The 23,627-nt window shown below is 38.0% G+C and overlaps 1 protein-coding gene across 18 annotated transcripts in view; it reads left to right on the top strand.

Annotated features, from left to right (window-relative positions):
- Positions 1-23,627, top strand: part of PCDH15 (protocadherin related 15) — a 1,681,879-nt gene that overhangs the window by 1,250,090 nt on the left and 408,162 nt on the right. Inside the window, exon 1 of one of the 18 annotated variants that reach the window (XM_053910277.1) lies at positions 11,663-11,982. The exons of the other annotated variants lie outside the window; for them this stretch is intronic. The gene's annotated coding sequence lies outside the window, so the exon portion shown is untranslated. Of the gene's footprint in view, positions 1-11,662; positions 11,983-23,627 lie in introns of those variants that run through there. 18 annotated transcript variants of the gene reach the window in all.

The raw sequence follows: 23,627 nt of genomic DNA, 5'->3' as shown, positions 1-23,627 counted from the left end.
AACGTTTGCTAGTTAAATATGGTAGCATCTCTTACCACCTCTCTCTGCTTCCTTTTCACTTTGACGTTATTTCATGTAAGGAAGTTTTAAATTGGACATCATCAAAAGTAGCAGGTGTTTTGTTCTTAAGGCTTTTACTTTTTTCTGTCTTAACAAGTGTTCTTTATTCATCTATCCTAAAGATAGATCCCTACATTATTTTATACACACCTTAAAGTTTTACTTTTTGGTTATGGTTTTATTTTATTTTTTTTTTATTTTTAAAAAAAAATTTAACATTTATTTATTTTTGAGACAGAGAGAGACAGAGCATGAACAGGGGAGGGTCAGAGAGAGGGAGACACAGAATCTGAAACAGGCTCCAGGCTCTGAGCTGTCAGCACAAAGCCCGACGCGGGGCTCGAACTCACAGCCCTCACGGACCGCGAGATCATGACCTGAGCTCAAGTCGGCCGCTTAACCAACTGAGCCACCCAGGCGCCCCTGGTTATGGTTTTATTTTAAGTCCATCGGGAATTTATTTTTGTGTGCCATGTGAAGTAATGGTCTGTCTGCCTTTACTCTTTCCACATAGTCAGTTGTCTCAACTACTTTATATTTTCTCATTTCCTTTCTGATCTATATGCCACTTCTATCATAACACGAGTTTCCTTACATGGTTCTGTCTGTTTTGGAGCTTTCAAAAATTTTCACTGGCCTTTTCTTAATGCTGTGTCACATCCAGCATGTGAGACACCCTGGCTGTTACTCTTCTTCCAAACACTTGGATTTTTAATCCATGTTAATTTTTAGGATAAGCCTGAGAAATTCTTAAGATTTAGTATTGCAATGACCACATTTTAACATTGAGGGAAAATGATTCTTTACGAGGGAACATGCCCCATCCATGCACTAATTTACATGTGCTTATATTCTCTTGTTTACTGCATGAAGCGTATTCATGATACCTAGAGACACAGCATATCACCGTGGATGTGAGTTTGTACGCTAGACCAAGACTGTTGTATCTGAATCCCACTTGGGCCACTTGCTAACTTGAACCTCATGCAACTCAATTTCTCTCTGTGTTTCAGTTTCCTGAAAGAAATAATGTGCCATTTACCCCATAGGGTCTCAGGGAACATTAAATGAGTTAACATTTATGAAACACTTCAGCCACATACTGAGTACCATGTATGTGCACTTAGTTTTTAATCTTTAAAAATTTGTTTTATTGAGATATAATTGACAAATAAAATTGTGTATATGTATGTGTACGTTTCAAGTGGACATAATAATTATATGTATATATTATTACCAGTGACATTACCACTGATTATTACTAGTGAATATATAGTGAAATGTTTACCAGAATCAAGTTAATTAACACGTCTATTGCCTCACACACTTACCTTTGAGAGAGTGGTAAGAATCCTTACTACCTACTCTCTTAGCAAATTCAAGAATACAGGAAAATATTATTAACTAAAATCTCCATGCTATACATTAGGTCCTCAGAATGTATTTATGCTAACAGAGAGCTTGTTCTGTAGGACGACGCTCCCCTATGCCCTCCACCTCCCCAGCCTTGGGCCTCACTATCTATTAACTGTTTCTAGGAGGTTTTGTTTTGTTTCATTTTTTGCGTCCACATGTAAGTGATCCCATGCGTCTCTCTCTTTCTTTGTCTGGCTTACTTCACTTAACAAACTGCCCTCACATCTCAGCTGTGAAATTTCACAAATGGCAGCATTGCCTTATTTTTTAAAGCTGAAAAAGTATATTGTATATATGCACACTCCATCTGTCTTACCTTTTCTTTTTCTACTCCTCTGTCAACACACATGACAGGCACTTAGACCCATTTCTATATCTCGGTTATTGTGAATATGGAAGTCCAGAGATCTCTTTGAGATCCTGATTTCACTTCCTTTGGATACATACCCAGAAGTGGGATTACCGAACATAAGGTAATTCTATTTTTAATTTTTAAGGGATTCCATACAGTTATCCATAGTATCTGTACCAGTTTACTTTCCTACAACCACACACAAAGGTGCCCTTTTCTCTGTATACTCACAAACATTTATTGTCTCGTGTCTTTTAGATAATAGCCATCCTCACATATGTGAGATGATATCTCATTGTGGTTTTGATTGGCATTTCCCTGATTCATGATACTGAGCAACTTTTCATGTAGCTGATGACATTTCTATATCTTTTTGTTCATTTTTTAATCAATTTTTTTTGCTGTTGAGTTATAACATTTCATTGTATATTTTAGGTATTAATCTCTTCTCAGATATATGATTTGGAATTGTTTTGTCCCATTCAGCAGGTTGGTTGCCTTTTCATTTTGCTGATGTTTTCCTTTGTTGTGCAGACTTTTGGTTTGACACAGTCCCACTAATCTATTTTTGCCTTTGTTGTCATATCCAAAATCCATCGTGAAGACCCTTGTGAGGGGTTTACCTCCCATGTTTTCCTCTAGGAGTTTTACAGTTTCACATCTGACATTTAAGTTTTAATGCATTTGAGTTCATTTTGTGAGGGATGTAAGAAAATAGTCCAGTTTCATTCTTTTTTTTTTCTTAATTTTTTATTTTTTTATTATTTTTTTTAAATTTTTTTTTAACGTTTATTTATTTTTGGGACAGAGAGAGACAGAGCATGAACGGGGGAGGGGCAGAGAGAGAGGGAGACACAGAATCGGAAACAGGCTCCAGGCTCTGAGCCATCAGCCCAGAGCCCGACTCGGGGCTCGAACTCACGGACCGCGAGATCGTGACCTGAGCTGAAGTCAGACGCTTAACCAACTGAGCCACCCAGGCGCCCCTTTTCTTAATTTTTTAAATGTTTATTTATTTTTGAGAGAGAGAGAGAGAGAGAACATGAGCGGGGGAAGGGAGGAGAGACAGGGAGACACAGAATCTGAGGCCGGCTCCAGGCCCCAAGCCGTCAGCACAGTGCCCATCGCAAGACTCAAACCCATGAACTGCGAGATCATGACCTGAGCCAAAGTTGGACACTTTTAACCGACTATGCCAGGTGCTCCTAGTTTCATTCTTTTGCATGTGGCTGTCCGGTTTTACCAACACCACTTATTGATGAGACTGCCCTCTCCCCAGTGTATGTTCCAGGGTTCCCTTGTTGAGGATTAATTGACTGTGTACATGTGGGCTTATTGGGGGGTTTTCTCCTGTTCCGTTAGTCTAACGTCTGTTTTGTACTAACACCATTCTGTTCTCATTACTACAGTTTTGTATAATAGTTTAGAATCAGGAAGTGCAATGACTCTGTTTCCTTTGTTCTCAAGATTGCTTTGGCTTTTTAGGGTCTTTTGTAGTTCCCTAAGAATTTTAGAAATTATTTGTTTCTATTTCTGTGAAAAGTGACATTCAAATTTGGATAGGGATTGCGTGAATATATAGATGGCTACAGGTAGTATGAATATTTTAACAATGTTATTTTTTCCAATCCAAGAACACAGGATATCTTTCCATCTGTTTCTTTCTTCTTCAACTTCTTTCACTGTTGTTTTATAGTTCTCAGTATAGATGTCTGTCACCTCCTTGGTTAAACCTAACCTAAATATCTTATTCTTTTTGATACCATTGTAAATAGGATTGTTTTATTCAATCTCTTTCAGATAGTTGGTTGTTAAAGTATAGGGATGCAATTGATTTTTGTATGTTGATTTTGTATTCTGCAACTTACTGAATTCATTTATTAGTTCTGTCTTTTGGTGGAGTCTCTAGGATTTTCTACATATAAGATCATGTCATCTGTAAGTAGAGACAGGTTTTGCTTTTTCCTTTATGATTTAAATAATTTTTATTCCTTTATCTAGACTAATAGCTCTGGTTAGGATTTTTAATGCTATGTTAAAAACTAGGAGCAAGAATGAACATCTTTCTTTTGCCCTGATCTTGAAGGAAAAATTTTATAATTTATTCACTGCCAATTATGATGTTAGCTATAGGCTTGTCAGGCATGGCTGTTATTATGTTAAGGTACATGTCTTCCATACCAAATGGGTTTCAGTTTTTACCATCAATGGATGCTGAGTTTTATCAACAATCATAAAAGATACAGTTATGAGTTCAAATCTTCTTAAATTTACTGAGACTTGTTTTATGACCTAACATACAATATGTCCTGGAGAGTATTCCATAAGTGTGGAAGTTGAGAAGAATGTGTATTCTGCTGCAGGTGGATGGAATGGTCAGTATATGTCCGTGACATCCATTTAGTCAAAAATGTCATTCAAGCCCAATAACTCATATTGATTTTCTCTCTGGATGATATATCCATTGTTGAGAGTATCTCAACTGAAATCTCATGCTATTAATGTATTGTTGTCTGTCTCCACCTTCAGATCTGTTAGTATTTGCTTAATATGTTTCAGTGTTCCAATATTGAGTACATATGTATTTATAATAGTTACCTTCTCTTGATGAATTGATCACTTTATCATTATGTAATGACCTTTGTTTCTTGTTACCTTTTTGACTTAAAGCCTATTGAGTCTGATATAAGTGTAGCTTACCCCTGCTTTCTTTAGTTTCCATGTGTATGGTACATCTTTTTCTGTCTCTTCACTTTTAGCCCATGTGTGTCCATAAAGCTGACGCAAGTCTGCTGTAGACATATATAGTTGGGTCTTCTTTCTTTGTTTGTTTTGTTTTGTTTTAATCCATTCAGCCACTCTATGTCTTTCAATTGGAAAATTTAGTCCATTTACATTTAACATAATTATTGATAGGTAAGGATTTTATTATTGCCATATTGTTCATTGTTTTTAGCTGCTTTGTAGTTCCTTTGTTTCTTTATTTCTATCTTTTTGTGTGTTATTTGATGATTTTCCATAATGATATGCTTTGATTCCTTTCTCCTTATTTTTTTGTGTATGTACTATCTTTTAGGTTTTTACATTGGGGTGCTTGGGTGGCTCAGGCACTTAAGCATCTGACTCTTGATATCAGCTGTATTTCTTTGAGATCAGTTTTTTTGAAAATTCTTCCAAGAATAATTTTTGGTGTTCTTTGGTCATGGTTTATTTTCTTGAATTGTCTTGCACCACAGACTGGCTGTAAAGTTGAGGTCCAGAGCACATGCTTTGTTCATAGGGGCCACAGGGTCGGGATCTGCAGTGAAGGCCCATGTGAAATAAACACAACTCTGTGGCCTGCAGCATGCACAGGACAGTGGGGGCAGGCAGCCCTGATCTCCAGGCAGTGCCACAGCATCTCCTTCTGAGGGAAGGGCAGCAGTGACTCCTTTTCCAGGGATCTTCAACAGTGTTGGCTATTGATTACCTCAGTGGCAAAAGCTGTTGTTGTCCTCTGCCAAGCAGGCCACTAAGTTCATGCTTCAGAACAGCATGAGGAGTCAGACCTTGCCCGTTGGTGCAGCTGTTGACGTCCTCAGCAGCAAAGGCTGTCAGTGTAGACCACTGGGACCAAGATGGTACCCACCATATAGCTGGTACTGACAACCCCCCCTTCATCTTTGTTCTTTCTGCCACTGACGTCTCAACTAAACCTGTTTCCCCACCCACACTTCCCTTGGGTTTATGCTCTGGGTTTTGCTGCACTGTGTTGCTGGAGGCTTCTTACTGGACCCTTGAACTCCCCAGAGTTATTTTTGCTCATGGATAGCTATCTAACAGTTGTTTGTGTGAGGAATGAAGGCCAGTATCCCCTACTGTGCCATCCTGCCGATGTCACCTTGAGCATTTCACAGGACGTTTTTATCCAACTTGCTGATGTCTGTCCGACCATAATCATTTGTAGCTTCTCTTGTAATCTCTATGTAGACAACTTGATTGTCTACAAATAATGTCATTTTCTATTTTCTTTTTGGTGCAGATGTCTTTTACTTCTTTATATGATTTGCACTCTTGAAACTATACTGTTTGTTGAAAAGCCATGCTGCTAGTCATCTTTGCCTTCTTGTTATTTTAAAGGAAGTGTCTCTAGGATTTAATTTTTAAGATGACATATATACTATAGGTTTTACAAATACTTTACTTTTGTTATTTGTTTTATTTATTAGAGAGAGAGTGTGTGAGCAGGGGAGAAATGTAGAGGTAGAGAGAGAATCTTAAGCAGGCTCTAAGCTCAGTGCAGAGCCCAATGTGAGGCTCAATTCCATGACCCTGGGATCATGACCTGAACTGAAATCAAGAGTCAGACACTTAACTAACTGAGTCACCCAAGCACCCCAGTTTTATAAATATGTACTTTACAGGCAATTATGAAAGCTCCATTTATTTCTAATTTGTTAATAATTTTTATCGTGAATGAATAATAAATGTTTGAAAGATTTTCCTCATTTATTGAGACAGTTTAGGGGCTCAATCCCTTCCCGTGAAGATGATGAAATGCATTAATAGACTGTGGAATATTAACACACGACTCACTCTGAGGATAAAAAGTATGTGTTTGTGGGGCGCCTAGGTGGCTCAGTCAGTTAAGCGTCTGACTTCGGCTCAGGTCATGATCTCACAGCTTTTGAGTTGGAGCCCTGCACTTGGCTCTGTGCTGACAGTTCAGAGCCTGGAGCCTGCTTCAGATTCTGTGTCTCCCTGTCTCTCTGCCCCTCTCCTGCTTGCTCATGCTCGCTCTCTCTTTCTCTCTCTCTCTCAAAAATAAATAAAACATTAAAAAAATTTTTAATGTCTTTGTGCTGATTTTCTACACACACACACACACACACACACACACACACACACAGTATTTCACTGGGTTTCTAATGCCTTACTTGACATTTTGTACTTAAGAACTGAAGTGAAATTGACTTATAATTTGTTTTACTGTCTACTTTAGGTTTAGAATCATGGGTATGTATGCTCATATTCAGAATATAGTGTTTGCTTCTTATTATGTCCCAGACCCTGTTCTCGGTTCTGGTAGCCTGAGGGGGTTTGGGAAAAATTGAGGGAAATAATAGAACACTACATGGGTGGTCTTGTTAGTCTTCATTGAGAATGGGACATTGGAACAGATAGTAGAGAAGGAAGAGAAAAGTTGTTTCAGAGGAAATGGCCAGCATGAAGCTCTGAGTCGGGATTGTAGCTGATCTATCCTAAAATTGCAAGCAGTTAAATCTGAGAGTTCTTGCATGAAATGTGGTTTATGTTCTCCTGTCAAACTATCTGTGCCTCTTCTTTTGGAAGACCATTTGTTGACTAGCTAGCTAGCTAACTATTGGATCATTCATTCATTCGGTTGATGAAATATGTATGTTAATTTTTTTCTTTTAAAATCCTCCTGAGTCATGTTTATTCTATTATGTTTTTGTAAAAAAAAAAAAAGTATCTTTTATCTATTTATTCAAAAGTAGGTTGATAAAGTATTCTTATGCCTTTTGTTTTTAATCTCTGCTACACCTAGACTAATGACCCTCTTTTTATCCACTGTTTTACATCCTGCTCTCTATCGTTCTGTCCTTTTTCTTTTTTCTTAATAATCAATTTGGCTACATGCATGTCTATTTAATTTGTGTTTTTAGAGAGCCACATTTTTTAAATTTACTATACTATTTCATTTTTCTCTTTCATTTATTTCTACTTCAAAATTATCTCTCTTTGTGTATTTCCTATACAATTTCACTTTTTGCTTTATTCAATAGATTCTTCCTTCTTTTTATGTGGCATTTGCACTGTCATTCTGTTCTAACTATAACATGATTTCCATTGGAATTTTTCATTGAACTGCAATTATATACAAGGGTCTATTTGAGTTAACAAATATGACATTATCTGGCTCTCTCTTATGAGTTTTTAAGTGTCTTACATTTGGATCATAGAATATGGTCAGTGTGAAATAGTTTGATTAACCTGTGAACTTTTTTGTTAAACTCGTTAACAACACAGTCTGATGATCAATTCGTTAGCCAAGATATTTTCTCTTATATGTTAAATTTGTCCCCTTTCTGGTCAATATTCTCAAAAATAACTTTCAAGAACACTTTTGTTATCACTTTATGGAAATTTAAAAGTATTAAGTGAATTTATATCTAGTTCTATTACACTGTTTAGTATGATTTTATGAGTGGCATATAAACTGAAATTAGTAATTGCTTCCTTTGAATATAGAGGTTTCCTATTTGCCCCAAGCTAGCCAAGAGAAGAGTCTGGTGTAATTTAGGATGCATAATTGTAAGAAAAATCATGCTATCTATCTGTCCCACTTGAGAAAACCTATCTGACTTTTAAAAACTGCATTCATTTACTGCAATATCAAATTATTTTAATTTTAGGTTATATTCCCTGTGGGTATCAATATTGTGTTTACTTGATCATATCCTTTAGGATGTAATCAAGTTAACGAAACACTGCCCCCCTCTTCTGTAAAATATTCTCTCTCACATGTTATCCATTGGCAATATGAATAACTGGAATTGTACCAGTGAATACTCAAAAGTAGGCACATGCATAGTGAGTACTCAAAAGTATTGTCAGTATAATTTCCAAAAAAAGATACTGTGTGTCTTTAATTGCTTTTTGCCAGTTTTTTTTTATAGGAGTCCGCAATCGAATTGCATAGATATGAGGATTCATGTTAAAATATTCAAAAAAATATTTCTCTCAACATTAATCCATAAATTATATTCTAAGAATTAAAAGGATTACCTTTTAAAAATATTTTTTATATTCACACCTTCCCATTGACTTTACTTTCAGAATGTTCTCTTGCTCTTAGGTTACCATATCTAATAGAAAACATTTTAATTTCAATATCAATTGCAGAATATTAATTTAGACCATAAATAGCTGCATATATACAGTGGTGAAAGAATATTTTTCCACTGTTGTTGAAACAGTGAGAACCCTGAATGATTTGATAGCTATATAATTAATCAAATAATAGGCTACCTAATTGAATCTGAGTTAGCTATAAATAGGAAATATATCTGTGGATAGCTGTAAACAAAATTAAAATTATATCCTCTGTGTCCCTGGAGCCCTAAATGCTATGAAAATCAGCAGGCATGAATTTAAATGATGATTCACATTTCTTTGCTCCTGGGTAGGGGGTCTGGTAGCAGGTTTTCTTTCTTCCATGGGAATAAGTGTAGTGCAATCCGGCTCTAAAGTTGATAATCACATTAGGTGGTGGGCACCTGCCAGAGCCAGAGCAAAAGATTTTATTTCTGTTAGCCAATGCCCCGATAATATTCTAAGACCAAATAGATAGATAGAGATAGAGGTAGAGACATATAATTTAAAGTTTTCCTCAGTTTCTCTTTCTAATTAAGTTTTATAAATATAAAAATGATGTATGGTTGAACTCTTATATGATGTAAGAGCAAACAATGAATATGAGAATCATTACTTTATTCATCTGTATTTCATATATTTCTTCTATAGGTAAAGAAAGGAACCTTTAGAAAATACTTGCTAATAAATCCAGTACCTGACTAAAAATAAAATCTTGTGCTCATGGAAAATCATGCAGTACTTGTGGTGGGGAGAAGGGAATCTGATTAATATCTGGTATTTATATGAAAGAAAACCATGTATTGGGGCACCTGGGTGGCTCAATCAGTTAAACGTACAACTTTGGCTCAGGTCATGATCTCGCGGTTCTTGGGTTCAAGCCCCGCATCGGGCTCTGTGCTGACAGCTCAGAGCCTGGAGCCTGCTTCGGATTCTGTGTCTCCCTCCATCTCTGCCCCTAACCCCCTCACACTCCATCTCTCTCTGTCTCTCAAAAATAAATTGCAAAAATAAATTTAAAAAAAGAGAAAACCATGCGTTAATGTGAATGAAATATAAAGTTACATTTTTTATTAAATAAAAAGGCAGACCACAGCTACAGTTGTAAGAGAAGGTCAAATTAAAATCAGTTGCCTGACTATTATCTTCTCAGTGCCTCACTTTTTAGGGAAAAAAAAGAGCTGTTTGCAAGGGATTCACTCGTAAATATTTTCAATTCTCATTTGTCCTTATAATATGATGGACGTTTTGGATATGTATAATAATTTACAAGCAAATAAAATACCCAGCCAATTCATATACTCATTGACAGTATGAGTAATTGGAACAAAAGCATGTATAATAGCATTATCAATAAGTTATCAATGTAAAGGAAAGGAAATTTTATCAAATTGTAGATGTACTCTTTCTTTAGTAACTAATATTTAAATGATGTTTCTTTTAGGATCATCTGTTAAAATTTAGGGATAACTGGAAAATAATTTATATTCAACTTGACTGTTAAAGTTCATAGAAAAGACTGAGGATTCAAATAAAATCTTAGTAAAGGAAATTTACTAATCCAAAGGTAATATTAGTAAAAGAAGAGATGTAGACAGAAGTTGTAGATAATCACTATTAGGGGCATGCACTCAGCTTCAGTGTAAATTTAGAGTCATGTGCTATGGCCCAAACTGTGTCCTCCCAAAATTTATACACTAAAGTGCTAAGTGTTAATGCGATTGTACTGGAGTTAGGGCCCCTTGGAAGGTGACTAGGTTTAGATGGTGAGCCCCTCTTATGTTAAATGCTTTTTCTCTGCCACATTTGGACACAGTGAGAAGGCAGTTGTCCACCAGCCAGGAAGATGGCCTTCACCACAGACATCTGACATATTAGGTGTTTATTTTTGTTGTTATTTTCTGACTTCCCCCATAAAATTCATTACAATGGATGGGGCACCTGGGTGGCTCAGTCGGTTAAGCGTCTGACTTTGGCTTAGGTTATGATCTCATGATTCATGGGTTAGAGCCCCGTGTCGGGCTCTATGCTGACAGCTCAGAGCCTGGAGCTTGCTTCAGAGTCTCTCTCTCTTCCTGCCTCTCTGCTCCTCCCCCACTCACACTCTGCACCTCTCTCTCTAAAAAATAAATAATCATAAAAAAGATTTTTTAAGCCACAATGAAGATATCCTGATTGAAGTTTTGGGGGAAGAAATAGTGCCTTTATAGCTTCATTCCCCCACAGATCCCTATCCTCTTCCAAAGAATTCTTAGGGCTACTCAGAAAATAGTTGGCCCAATTTGGGAAGTGTTTATCTTGAAACAGTAAGAATGTTCAAAATTTTGAATGTGTTCATTTAATCAAGAGACAATAACCAAAAATCTGTGTTCTAGGCAACATGTTGGTTGCTGTATTGGATATGATGATGGAGATAACCCTCCCCCAAAGGAATAAACATCTAGCAGGGAATGTAATGTAAGACCAAAGTTAAAGGACTATCCAATAAGCCAGTTTATTTTATTACCACATGGTACAAGGTAATAAAAGAATTCAAAGACAAATAGAATGAATACCTCTGAGATAAAATGTACCACAGTTCACTTCAGGTGACATATTTTTAAATTATAGGCACTATCCTGGGCATAATCATAATCACAATTATCTACAAATTTATTATACAAATCATTAAACTCTGTACAGAACAATTTGAAGTTTATAGTATATTTATGGGCTTTTTTTCCATACGATCAAGTGGTTATCCAGAAATAGTTAACTGTAGTTTCCCTATTCCTGGAAAAGAGAAACCCAATATTTATAGGTAACACCACAGTTAAGAGGAAAGAAAACTAAAGAAATTGAAATAGACTGCTTTTGTGAAGAAACAAGGAAGTGTCAAAGAGAAAAATTTTAAGGCTCTTTAATCGCAATCATCAAATTGTAACAAATGGGACTGTCAATCGAATCCCTCACTTTTGCCTGAATTTCACGTGAGACTATACCTGCGTACCGAGTGAAGAATCATATTTCATAACGTATTGCACTGGGCGTTCACAGTTTCTCCATTGGAGACTTTTCTGAATAGCTTGTCAGATACAGAAAAAGCAACTTAATAAGCACTATGATCAAATGCCTATGTAATTCATTTCACCTATTTTTTTTTTTCAATTTCAGTGCCCAAGATATCATTCCCAGAATAAAGTGTATCATTTCCTCTTCCTTCTGATTCATTAAACTGTATTCATCATTCTTTACAAAGTTGTTTTGGTACACCTCACCACTGTCAACTTGACGAAAAGGTCAGTTATGTTTTCAGTAAAAACACATGCTCTTTAATAGTATTATTTCCTTGTTTTTTAATTTTTGAGCATTTTTTAGTGTTTATTTATTTTTAGGAGGGGAGGGACAGAGAGAGAGAGGGAGACACAGAATCTGAAGCAGGCTCCAGGCTCTGAGCTGTCAGCACACAGCCGAACATGCGTGGGCCTCAAACTCACAAACCGTGAAATGATGACCTAAGCTGAAGTCGGATGTTTAACCGACTGAGCCATCCAGGCGCCCCAATTTTTTCTTAAAAAAATACAGATTGGCTGGTTTTCTGTCAGTTTCTCATTTATCTCCCTTTGCTGAAAGTTGTGCATGTATGGCCTGACAAGAACTTGAACTACTGAAGTTCATTTCTTACCCGTTGTCCAAATTACATTTCTGTTGTTGCTTTGCCATGATCGCAATATTCGATATTGAGAGATGTCATTGCACTTGGTAGTGTCACAAGAATTCCTGAGAGATACTCAGAGTTTCGTGCAGGATATGTTTCGAGGATTTTTGGAAATAGAGACAGTGTCAGTTACTAGTTTGCTCCTAAGGCAGATAGGAGATGAAATTGTCTGCCATCTAAGGCAGGCAAGGACATGCTCTTCCAATGAATGAATGAATGAATGAATGAGTAAGTAAATAAGTAAGTAAGTAAATAAGTATCTACGTAAGTACATAAGTCCTAGACAGTCTTCCCTTGAAGATTTTTGGAAACTCCTATTCATCAAGGAACAGCTAAAATCAATGAAGACTTTCTTGAGTACAAGTCACAGTTATCGGGGTTCCTAACTCTTTCACTCAATAAAACATATGTGATGAGAAGCTGGGGCATACCTTACAGATTCTTCTTGAATCCTGGCATCCGGCCCAGACTCCAGCAAATGGTTACTGAGTGAGTAAAATCAGGGGCGGAGTCACTAGAGTCTACACTCCATCTCTTGCACACAGTCTCTCATACTATCTTCCACTCTGTCCCCAGTGCAACGTGGGAAGCCATAAAGAGAAAACGGGAGCGCTTTGTGCCTCCACCAGCCTAAGTCACTAAGTAAGACCTTAAACTTTGAGTAAGAGACAAGCATGTGTTACACCGGGCCACAGAAATTGCAATACTCATCTTGAATAGCAGTGAACACGCACTTGCTCGTGCAGGGTACTTAGTACATTTGTAGGTAAGAGCGAAGGTAAGAGGGCAGTAGTACTAACTCCCCATAGCACATACATCTCCTTCCACCTTGACCAGGTTGGCAGTGCTGAAAAGACACGAGGCAGCGGTCTTCCTGGCTCGCGCCTCATCGGGGTGCAACCTGTTCTCACAGCCCGCATCCCGGGGGGATGAATGCGGGAGCTGTCCTCAGGCCAGCACCCAGCATTCTGATGGGCAAACGCCGTGCTCAAGGCGACAACACACAATTCCGTTTCTGAGGCCTTGACCATGCAAGTTTCCATCGTCCTCTCTTGTCTACAAAAGAAGAATCACCTTTTCACCAATTGCTTTTCTACCCAAGGATGCTAACTAAAGACCAGGGTCAGGAGAAGGGGAAAAGGTGTTTAACTGCCACTGGCATGGAGGTTCTTACAGGCACAGTGGGTAAATGACTTTGATTTGTTTGATAAATGACTTTAATTTAACTAGGGAGGAAATTTAAATACTTGGATCTTTCTTCTGGGTGGAAACTATTTCAACACCATGTTATCCTTCTTTTGTTCTCATTAATTTTACATGTTATAATAATAAGGAAGGAAATAAAATCTATGAGGAAGGAAACAAAAATTCCTTGACATCCTACCACACAGTAATGATCATTTTTATTCATTTATGTATTTATGTAGATAAAATTAGATAATTTCCCACATACTCATGCCTGCTGTTTTATTTATGGAAATCATTTTTGTGCATGTTTTCTCTTTTTGCTTTCTTCCTCTTTATTTGTCTCACACTGATGGATATGGACTCTAACATCTGATTCTTAACACTCGTGTAGTAAAATGTGTAATACGTATGTTTCTGTACCTTAAGAAAAGAATCATTATACTGGGGCACCTGGCTGGCTCAGTCAGTTGGGCGTCCGACTTTGGCTCAGATCATGATGTCACAGCTTGTGAGTTTGAGCCCCGCATCGGGCTCTGTACTGATAGCTCAGAGCCTGGAGCCTGCTTCGTATTCTGTGTCTCCCTGTCTCTCTACTTCTCCCCTGCTCACGCTCTGTCTCTCTCTCCTTCAAAAATAAATAAACGTTAAAAAAAAAAAAAGAATAGAATCATTATATATACAGTTTTAAGTACCTTGCCTTTCTTTTTAAGAAATACCTGTAGGAAATCCCTACAGGTGCTTGGATAAAGATCTGATACATCATTTTACTGCTTACATCATTATATCCAAAAATATAATAAATCTGAGCATTTAAAAAATATTTATAGGTCACATGATTTATTCATCTATGATTTATCTATTCATAATTTTTTTCCATTTTTCCACGTGGTCATTTCATTTTTTTATCTATATAAAGGAGTATTGTTATTATTAAGTTTATATTAGTATTATTATAAGTTTTAGGCCTTATTCTGGTAAATAATAATATTTTCCCATAATATGTAAGTTATTTGTTGATTGTATTATATATTTTTCATACAAACGTTTCCATTTTCTATAATTGAAATTTTATATCTTTTTAAATACCTATTGGTTACCTATTTTATCCATTGGCTACAGAAAAGATCTCACATATTTTATATTTTGTATATAGTGATCTATATTTTCTTCTAAAATTTTATATATATATTTTTTCTAAATAGTTTCCTAATGTTGTCAATTCTTTGCTCTAAAAGTCTAAGACCACAAAAATAGTCAATATTTAGATAAAAAGAATGCTCATAAAGTACCTGTTAGAAGGTTAACTGTCAAAACAAACAGTAGACATTGTAGGTGATGAAACCTAAAGCTATTTAAAAACATAAGAACATAAGAATCCACACAGAGATGCCCACAGGAACCATTAAGATGTTTTAGAAGTTAATGTGAATTTACTAAGATTAAAAAATGAACCTATTTTTTTTGTGTGATAAAAGACAAATTTTGGCAATGATTGATGGCAAATCTGAATACCCATAAGATTCTCTTAAATTAAATAAAAACTACTAAAATTAATAGTAATGCAGTGAATTTAATTTGATAAACCTTAACTGTATATAAATTAAACATTAAAAAATGTTAATAGGCTTCCTACTGTATTTTCTAGGAATGGACATGATGTAAATCATAATAGTGACAAAACTATAATAAACTTTAACATTTAATTAAATTTTATTAAATTTTAATGCAGTATATAGTAATCTGGTATTCATTGTGTTTAAAATTTTATTTTATTCTTCAGTATTTGTTTAAAAGCTTATTATGATTTTATATTACTTATAAATATTATTGCTGTCATTGTGTAAGTAAATGACTCAAAACGAATTACTTTTGTTCTTCCTTCCTTCTAGTATCATGAAATTAACAGCCTTGCTCCTGAGACTATCACAGAAAGTCTATCTTAATTCTTACAATTCTTTGGAACTTTTTTTTTTAGGCTAGATTGAGTTCATACTTACAGTTCTTTTATTTTTTAGGTTTATTTATTTGTTTTTAGAGAGAAAAATTGCAAGTGGGGAAGGAGCAGAGGGAGAGAATAAGAATCCCAAGCAGGCTCCGCACTAAGCAGGGGCTGGAGTCCACAAACTGTGAGGTCATGACCTGAGCCAAAGTTAGAAGCTCAACCAACTAAGCCACCCAGGCACCCCAATATTTATATTTCTTTTATTTTTTATTATTATTTTTTATTTGAAAGAGACAGTGTGAGTGATGAAGCGGCAGAGAGAGAGAGAGAGAGGGAGAGAAGAGAGAGAATCCCAAGCAGGCTCCACACTGTCAACACAGAGCCCAACCCAGGCCTTGATTTCATGAACTGTGAGATCATGACCTGAGCCAAAATCAAGAGTTGGAAGCTTAACCGACTGAATCACCTAGGCACCCCTGTATTTATATTTCTTGTGCAAATAATCGTCATCTCCTTTTCCTTGATCTTCTGTGGAACATTCTAAAGCTTATTTGGGTTACATTCATTGCCACTTGGCCCAAGGATTTCTGAAAGTGGTAGAGATACAATAATAGAACATGGAAAATGAGTTTTTATTTTGTTTCTTTAAATTTCTTTTAAAGTTTATTTATTTATTTTGAGAGCAAGAGCGCGCGCGAGCAGGAGGGGGCAGAGAGAGAGGGAGACACAGAATCCCAAGCAGGCTGCACACTGCCAGTGCAGAGCCCAGTGTGGGGCTGGAACTCAGAAACAGTGAGATCACTACCTGAGCCAAGATCAAAAGTCAGGCACTGAACTGACTGAGCCCCCCAGGGGCCCCGGAAAAAGTGTTTGTAACAAACTTGAGTCCTGTCCCACAGCCTCCTGTATGTTGCAGGAAGCCCCAGAGAGGAATCCATCTATAGCGACACCCACATTCTTTCCCCTGGAGTTTAGTGGAACAGCACATCCCATCCGTGGAAAGAGTCATAGGAATTACAATAAAAAGTGCTGCCCATGCTGGCTGCATGCCATGTGCCTCTCCTTCCTTCCTGCCTCACCCCTTCCCATCTCCTGTCTCCACCTCACCTGGATTGTTGGGATGACCACACTCCCCATGTGGCTCAGGGGAGATGGGTCCCACTCACTGCATGCCTACCTGGGTTGGCCTCCCAGGTGCTGTCCATGGTAACCCCTTCCCTCTCTTTGCCACCACCAGGAGCAAGGGGCACCCTGCCCCTGAGCCCATCAGGGCCCCTGGGGACACAGCACAGATAACCTGCCAGGGGCCAGTGGGAGAATCACTGCACTGGAAAGAGCGCCAACATCAAAAGTAATTTTCTTTCCAAGGCAGTGGCCTATTTAGTCAAGGCCTATTAAAGGCAGTGCAATTTGTTATTTTCTAAAAGTGAAACTTTTAGCCCTTGTGTGGCATTCCATTATGGTGGAGATTACTTTTAAAGTAATTCTAGGTCACCGTGTCCTCAAATGCAGAAATTCTGTAATTTTTCAAGAAGCTTTTCGATAATGCATACATTTTATAAGATTGAAAGTGAATGAGAAAATTTTAAAGGATACAAAGCAAAAGAAAAAAGCATTTTAATTTGCTCGTATTAGCATATGTTTCTTATTTTGAGTAGAAATATGACACACAAGTGCTAAAGGGAAATTAAATAGGTTTTTAAAAATGTTTTGTGTCAAGACTTTGTGGTGTGAGCTGTATTAAAATTAGCATCTAAAAAATTTGCTAAATAAGATTTTTGGAGAAATATGGCTATTACAGTAGTTGAAAAATATGTTCCCTTCCAATTGGGGGATGTTTGTTATATTGGTTATTATTTTTTGTGTTTACTTTGTATCAAATTGTTTTATTTTTATTAGAAAAAAATTAAATGCAGAAACAAGTGTTTCAAAAAAATTAAGGAGATGCCTGTGTTGTTCAGCATTATGCACCCAAGTTGTTTTCACATAGAGAACTCAGGATTAAGCGTCAGCCCCACTGCACTCCTGGCTGTGCCCTTAATCCAGGGTTATGACGTGATTCTGTTGGCCCTTCAGCAGCCATTTATACTTAAGGTTAGTTTGGGAATTTGCCTCAGTTGAAACTATCACTCCATCCAGTTTGATGGAAGAAATAGTAAAGGTTTAGGTTCATAGTCTCTCTATTCTATGTGGATTATTATTAAAATAATATTCACTATGCTTTCCCTTATAGCTATCATTCCTTAGTGAATTTCATCTTCCAGCAAAAATAATATATCTTCCCTTCCTTGACTGTCCATATTTTCTTACTCTGTCAGCAAAACAAATAAATTCTGTTTTCAAACAAGAACAAGACATCAATCTAATTCACTCTTTGACCTTCATGTTCCCCTTGCCTGTACAGGATTTGCTGTATCTAAGCAACCCCATCTCTACTTTTCCAGCACTGGCAGAATGGCTCTGGAATATTGGGTAAAAATCAGAGCACAGAAAGATGTCCCCAAAAACGAAAAGAATCACTGAAAGACTTGGAATGTAGCAATTTACCAATTATCTTTTACATGTGAAACACCTGAGATTCTTTTCATCTCCAGGCCCTTCTAATACAGAAGAGGTGACATCTGATAGGTGCGTTCTGGGCCTGCCACGTGCATGGACTGATGCATATAGAGGCTGTCCTTAACCACCTTTGAATTGCTTATCTGTACATATAAAACAGAAAAACATGGATTTCTTCCAAGTTATGTCACTTTGGCAAGCATGTTGTATGATTTATTTTAAATCAGTGGCTAAATATATTCGTGTGACATCTAATTCTGGTGCCATTGATTTACTAGAATATGCTGAAAGTGTATGCACATGCCCTCTACCTGTATACGTATAAACCCACACGTTTTCTTATTTTAGCAGATAGATCTGGGATGCTTCCCCCAAGCTAAATACCAACAGATATTAATCCCGTTGTAACAGTAGCACATTTCCTCTTTTAGTCCTCACTAGGCTTACTTTGCCCAATTAAGAGTAGTTCTGTATTTCTGAAAAATAAAAGAGGGTAGTATTTCCACAAGTTCTGTCTTCATTAGGGAGCCTTATGTCACCACTGGATTTGTGCTTTTCATGTCATTTGACCTTTCTATTAAAAAAAATCGTAATTCTCTTTCTGTTACATTGCTTCCGTGAGTCTCAAATGAAATAAAATATATGATAGGCTGTAAAACTCTTCAGAAATGAGAAGTATGTTGACAGGACTAGGGTTTACACTTGGCACCCTACCCTCTGACTTCTTAATAATTAGTAGAAAGTGCCATTGGGATGTGCCTTTAATTATTAGCTCTATATTAATATTAATTGATTTTGTCTTACAGTTATATTTTAACTCCTTGACAAAGGAAATCTTTTTTTTACTGTTTCATCACTCAAAAAAAGAATCATTCCATCACGTATAGATGTATCTATACATCTAATTGATAGATAGATGTATCTATCACAATGAAAGGGGAGAGAGAGAATAAAAGGGAATAAGAGAATAAAAAAGACTTTTATTGCAGGGCAATATTTTGGATGGTAGAGATACAGAGATTGTGATCATGTACCTGTAAGGAACTTACATTTTAGTACAGAGAGAACATTGAACGTTAAATGAATAAGGAAATAAGGCAAACACTGCTATATACCATGGAGAACATGACAAATAGTGATATGATGAGTGGGAATGAATGAAGGAGTTTTCATAGGTAGAGCAGTCAGGGAGGGCTTCTCTGAGGCTTTGAAACCTGACTTGTGAGGTAGAAAGCTAAATAGATAGCAGATGTAAAAACCCTGGGAGTGGAACTGTTTGAGTTAGTTTAATAAGGAAAAGTAAAACTTGTGGAAAACTCCTGTGTAACTTACTGCTTCAGGAGACATCTTTGTCTCCATGTTTCCCTTCCCTGTGCTTCGATGGGTGGCTGGGTGCTCCGTTCTCCTGCTTTGTGTGCACTGCTCAGGTTGATCACATCTGTCAGGGGCCACTAAGAGAAACAGAGCCCATGGCACCTAGTTACACAGAGGGGATTTGATGCAGGGAGCCGGGCAGCAGAGGCACAGAAGAGGGGTGGGTGACTCAGGAACAGCCATAGCAGGAAGCATCCCATAGGAGCCCTTTTCCCTCCATGCTCATTTTGGAATTCTGCAGCTGTCTGCTGCACATCTCTCTAGGCACATACTGAGGGACACACAAAAATGAACAAGACGTAGACCTTATGTTCAAGGATCTGAGGGTCTAGTATGAGAATATGCGTGTACAAGTGGGGGCACCCGGGTGGCTCAGTGGGTTGAGCATCCGACTCTTGATTTCAGTTCAGGTCATGACCTCACAGTTCAAGAGATCGAGCCCCCTGTCGGGCTCTGCAGTGACAGCACAGAGTCTGCTTGGGATTCTCTCTCTCTCTCTCTCTCTCTCTCTCTCTCTCTCACACTCTGCCTCCTCCCCCGTGCTCTCTCTCTCTCAAAATAAATAAATAAAATTTTAAAAAATCCAACTACAAGTGATCAGAAACAGGCAATACCAGTTCTGTGAGTATTCAGAGGAAGGAAAGACCAACTCTAGTTGGAGGGTCAGGAAGAGCCTCAAGAAGGAGGTACCATTTGAGCAGATCCTTGAACTTTTTGGATATTAGGAGGTCACAGAGGGCACAGCGGGGACAAAGAGGTGGACGGAGGGAGTGAGGTGGGTTACAGTCAGTCGTAAACATTTTTGGGTTTGGCTGCAAGAGTATGCAAATGGAAGCAATGGCAAATATGTACGGAAAGGGAGTAGGCTGGAGCCACCTTTTGGAAACCTTTTGCAGACCAAGCTTCAGAATATAGATTTCAGGCCCTGGGCCTTAGTTTGGCAAACTATAGCCCAGAGGCCAAGTCTGGACTTGGCTTGAGAGGGAAGGGAGTGTGCTACAGATGAGCATTTGCAACCTGCTTGATGATAGAGAGCCACTAGGATTGAACCCCAGTTAAGTGAAATCTTATCTTCCCTGAGAAAAGATTTCCACTCTCCTCATTAACATATCTGTATTACCAAAAAAAAAAAAAAACATTATTATATATTGATTTTTTTTTTGTCAATAAACATTTTTGGAGAAAAAGAAAAAATAAAGAATGCCAGAGATGCCTGAGTCTGCTGGGGAGGAACATGGACATGGGAGAGTACAGTTGGACAGCGGGGTACCCAAGGGCCCAGACTCCTCCTCAGGGTGCACGTTTCCTGAGGCTTGTAATGGGTTTCTCAGCAGTGCTCTTGTGAAGGGGCGCCTGGGTGGCTCATTCGGTTGAGAGTCTGACTCTTGGTTTTGGCTCAGGTCATGATCCCAGGGTCTTGGGATCCAGCCCTGTGTCGGGCTCCATGCTGAGTGTGGAGCCTGCTTGGGGTTCTCGTCTCTCCCTCTGTCCCTCTCCCCTCTGCTCTCTATAGCTCTCTATCTCAAATAAATAAAATTTAAAAAAAAGAAAGAAAGAAAAGAAAAACACTGATGTTGTGAAAATTAAAGAGAACCCGGCACAGCCAGAATATCAGTAAGTGTGATTCCATTTCTTTTCACTTTCTTTCAATAAGTAGTTGTGGGTTGAACAACCAATCTCAAATATTTTCTAAGTAAATAAAGCTGACCATCCATTCCTCATCACGTAAAACAAAAATATTTAGGAGTTTCCTTGTTCTTTACTGATCCCTGTGGAATAGTTCAAATTCTTTTTCCATTGAGATCTGCACTTTTTCCCTCTTTTTCATTCCCAACCTTCTACCAGTTTACTTCAGTTGAAAAGCAGCATGTACACTTTCGTTAAGTTGTGGGTCTGTGTGTCTTCTGATGCCTTTCTAGTAGTTTGAATACTTTGAGTTGGAATTTGAGGAATAAACAGCAACAGGATCCCGAAAGTAGGCTTACCATTATTAAATTTTGATATTCGGAAACATTACATCATAAGACAATCATGGTTTCCAACAATGAGAATAAATACAGGGGCACCTGGGTGGCTCAGTCAGTTAAGCGTCGACTTCAGCTCAGGTCATGATCTCGTAGTTCAAGTGCTGTAGTGCTGACAGCTCAGAGCCTGGAGCCTGCTTCAGATTCTGTGTCTCCCTCTCCTCTCTCTCTCTCTCTCTCTCTCTCTCTCTCTCTCTCTCTCAAAAATAAATAAACATAAAAAGAATAGATAGAACTTCTACAGGAGTCCTCAGTGACAAGAGCTGCAAAAGCGTGTGAGTTCCAGTGTGGTGTGAATTGTTGTTCATAAGGTTTTAAGGAGGTGGCTTGCACAAACCACGCCCCAAGGGACTTTGCGCAGGGTCAGGATTTGGGACAGATTGTCAGAAACGGTTAGAAGGGGGCACGTGGTTTGCATAAATCTTTACACAAGAATTTCCTGAGCTGTGTTTCCAGAGGCAGATTACCTAGAGCTACCCTCACCTATTACTATCAAATTTGCTTTGTGGAGTCAGGCCTGTCAAGTGTGATTCCTGTACCCACGCTTTGAAAATTGTCAACATGGTGGCAAATCAGCACATTCTGTGTGGAAGACATCCTTGCTACCAGCACGGGAACAAGGGAAGGAAAAAACGATTTCACTGAAGCTCTGAAGACAAGTTGGGAAGCTTGGCAGATGGTTCCAGAGACCCTGTGAGCAATCAGCAATGCTATTTGAAAAAGACTTAGGAAGCATCCATCAGAGCCCTGCAGGCACCTGTATCCAGCTACTGAGGTCTCCCCTGTTGTGGTTTAAGTAGCCTCTGTTGTGAGGACAAAGTAGCTGAAAACCAGCCTGGGTCATACTTCTTCAAACAGTAAAACTAAGGGTTTCAGTCTGTGTTTCCACAAAAAGAGCCCAGACTTTCCAGGGTCCTTCAGGGCGCTGGGCATGTAAATGTCGCTGGTTTCATTTTGGGAAGTTCATATTTTGTTTGCGATTCAGAAGCAAGAAGCCAGCCGCGGGAACGGGGTGAGAGTGCATGGGAACCAGACCTCGTGTTTATTCTGTTCTGTGACCTGAGGCGGACACAGTCCGTGAAGAGAAACAGGATGGCTACACCTGTCACGCAACGAGCCTTTCTCTTTCTCGCCTCATATTGTCAGGAAATCCCCGTAGCGTGAGCTCTATAAAGAATTAGGAGCTCCTTGTACTCGTGTCTCCTGGTGTGTATTTCCGTGTCAGTGGCCTTTTATAGATTTCCTGTTTGTCAAGAGGAGGCTGGTGTAATCTTTACAAATTCTTCTCCTTGCTGATTAAGTCGTGAAGGATAACTCTGGGTGAGAGTCCTGTTGGAAACAAGAGGATGTTTCTTTTGCTTTATTCACCTTTCATTAACTGGAAACAGATCAAGAGTTGAAGGCATATTGTGTTCCAAATGAACATCCAATAGGGTAAGTTCAGTTTCTTCAATGCCTAGGATATAATACGTACGATGAAACTGGCCATCTAAAATTACTTATTTATATTCCCCATCTTATTAATCTCAGGAATGTTTCTGCAAAGCAAAATGGCAGTGTGGATATAATTGCTGCTGGTATACTTTTCCTAGAGCTGATACACAAATGGGTTTTATGTTTAAAATTTTCCACAATATCAGATTAAATAAAACTGGAAAATGCCACTAATATCTTTTTTTTAGCTAATATTACATATCTGTATGGTCTATTAAATTAAAAATACCATAGTTGATATCTACAATCAAGGTTAAAAAAAATTTTTTTTTAAGGGCACCTGGATGGCTCAGTTGTTTAAGTGTCCAGCTTTAGCTCAGGTCATGATCTCGTGGTTCCTGAGTTCGGGCCCCGCAGCTGACAGCTAGGAACCTGGAGCTTGCTTCAGATTCTGTGTCTCCTTCTCTCACTGCGCGCTCTCTCTCTCTTTCTCTCTCTCTCAAAAGTAAATGAACATTAATTTTTTCAAAAATGTATTATAAGAAACAAGTTATTTATTAAAAAAAGTTTGTTTCAAATACAACTCAGTAAAGAATGCAATACAATGTGACCAAAGAGAGGAAAGTAAAACTAAGGAGATTAAAGACAGAAAAAAGAGGCAGGAATGAAGAAGGCATCATTAATAATGAAAAACTGTTAATACTT

Source organism: Panthera pardus, unplaced genomic scaffold (genome assembly GCF_024362965.1).
Source record: "Panthera pardus isolate Hobbes unplaced genomic scaffold, ASM2436296v1 HiC_scaffold_22, whole genome shotgun sequence".
Lineage (NCBI taxonomy): Eukaryota > Metazoa > Chordata > Mammalia > Carnivora > Felidae > Panthera > Panthera pardus.
Note: the sequence above shows the minus strand (reverse complement) of the source record. Positions and strands in the feature narration are given on the sequence as shown.